Below are 2,500 nucleotides of genomic sequence, written 5' to 3'. Positions count from 1 at the left end.
AAGTGCTACTGAGCGGTGTACCAGGGGCACGGCGAAAAGTTGTTGTACCATAGGCACGAGAAAAGTTGTCGTACCATAGGCACGAGAAAAGTTGTCATACCATAGGTACGAGGAGTGTGTGTGTGGCAAAGTGCTACTGAGCGGTGTACCAGGGGCACGGCGAAAAGTTGTTGTACCATAGGCACGAGAAAAGTTGTTGTACCATAGGCACGAGAAAAGCTGTCGTACCAGGGGCACGGAGGAAAGTTGTTGTACCATAGGCACGAGAAAAGTTGTCGTACCATAGGCACGAGGAGAGTTTGTGTGGCAAAGTGCTACTGAGCGGTGTACCAGGGGCACGGCGAAAAGTTGTTGTACCATAGGCACGAGAAAAGTTGTTGTACCATAGGCACGAGAAAAGCTGTCGTACCAGGGGCACGGAGGAAAGTTGTTGTACCATAGGCACGAGAAAAGTTGTCGTACCATAGGTACGAGGAGAGTTTGTGTGGCAAAGTGCTACTGAGCGGTGTACCAGGGGCACGGCGAAAAGTTGTTGTACCATAGGCACGAGAAAAGTTGTTGTACCATAGGCACGAGAAAAGCTGTCGTACCAGGGGCACGGAGGAAAGTTGTTGTACCATAGGCACGAGAAAAGTTGTCGTACCATAGGCACGAGGAGAGTTTGTGTGGCAAAGTGCTACTGAGCGGTGTACCAGGGGCACGGCGAAAAGTTGTTGTACCATAGGCACGAGAAAAGTTGTTGTACCATAGGCACGAGAAAAGCTGTCGTACCAGGGGCACGGAGGAAAGTTGTTGTACCATAGGCACGAGAAAAGTTGTCGTACCATAGGCACGAGGAGAGTTTGTGTGGCAAAGTGCTACTGAGCGGTGTACCAGGGGCACGGCGAAAAGTTGTTGTACCATAGGCACGAGAAAAGTTGTTGTACCATAGGCACGAGAAAAGCTGTCGTACCAGGGGCACGGAGGAAAGTTGTTGTACCATAGGCATGAGAAAAGTTGTCGTACCATAGGCACGAGGAGAGTTTGTGTGGCAAAGTGCTACTGAGCGGTGTACCAGGGGCACGGCGAAAAGTTGTTGTACCATAGGCACGAGAAAAGTTGTTGTACCATAGGCACGAGAAAAGCTGTCGTACCAGGGGCACGGAGGAAAGTTGTTGTACCATAGGCACGAGAAAAGTTGTCGTACCATAGGTACGAGGAGAGTTTGTGTGGCAAAGTGCTACTGAGCGGTGTACCAGGGGCACGGCGAAAAGTTGTTGTACCATAGGCACGAGAAAAGTTGTTGTACCATAGGCACGAGAAAAGCTGTCGTACCAGGGGCACGGAGGAAAGTTGTTGTACCATAGGCACGAGAAAAGTTGTCGTACCATAGGCACGAGAAAAGTTGTCGTACCATAGGCACGAGGAGAGTTTGTGTGGCAAAGTGCTACTGAGCGGTGTACCAGGGGCACGGCGAAAAGTTGTTGTACCATAGGCACGAGAAAAGTTGTCGTACCATAGGCACGAGAAAAGTTGTCGTACCATAGGCACAAGCAGTGCGTGCGTGCGTGCGTGCGTGCGTGCGTGCGTGCGTGCGTGTGTGTGTGTGTGTGGCAGTTCTTCTGCGCAGTGTACCAGGGGCACATTTCAATGTGCTTTCTGGAGTACCAGGGGCACGAGGATTTTGCCAGTGGTGTTCTGCTTTGTTAGTGGGAGGGGGCTTAAGTGTGGGTCCCCGGGGCCTGCTGGAGGTCCAGGTCCATGCTAGATACGTGGTACAGGGTAACTGCAGGAGGGGGGGGGGGGTAATGTGGGTTCACGGGGCCTGCTGGAGGTCAAGGTCCATGCTGGATATGCGCTGGAGCGTAACTGCAAGAAAGGAAAGCTAGTGGGGGAGTAGAGCAGGGGAGTATGTGGGTCCCCAGGGCCTGCTGGAGGTCCAGGTCCATGCTAGATATGTGGCACAGGGTAACTGCAGGGGGGGGGTAATGTGGGTCCACGGGGCCTGCTGGAGGTCCAGGTCCATGCTAGATATGTGGCACAGGGTAACTGCAGGGGGGGGGGGGGGGGTATTGTGGGTCCACGGGGCCTGCTGGAAGTCAAGGTCCATGCTAGATATGTGGTACAGGGTAACTGCAGGGGGGGGGGGGGGGGGTAATGTGGGTCCCCGGGGCCTGCTGGAGGTCAAGGTCCGTGCTAGATATGTGGTACGGGGTAACTGCGGGGGGGGGGGGGGGATCTAATGGGGGACTAGATCAGGTGAGGATGTAATGGCCAGTTCGACAGCAGCACATCTTTTTCGACCGTAAGGGAGAGAGGAGGCCGACTCTCTGCCTCGGCCAAATGGAGAGAGATTTTCAGCAGGGCCAGTGCGCCAGGAGCACATCTTTTTCAACCGTGAGGGAGAGTGGAGGCCGACTCACCACCTCGGCCAGGGCCTTTTTTTCTCCCCTCTCCAGTTGAGCAGTCTAAGGGTAATGAGTAGCAAAGGTGCCCTCCGTCATTTATGGGAGACGGGTGT

The sequence above is a fragment of the Copadichromis virginalis genome, linkage group LG13 (genome assembly GCF_057382275.1).
Source record: "Copadichromis virginalis isolate Kocher_CV1m ecotype Utaka linkage group LG13, C_Virginalis_male_GT1.1, whole genome shotgun sequence".
In the NCBI taxonomy this organism is placed as follows: domain Eukaryota; kingdom Metazoa; phylum Chordata; class Actinopteri; order Cichliformes; family Cichlidae; genus Copadichromis; species Copadichromis virginalis.
Note: the sequence above shows the minus strand (reverse complement) of the source record.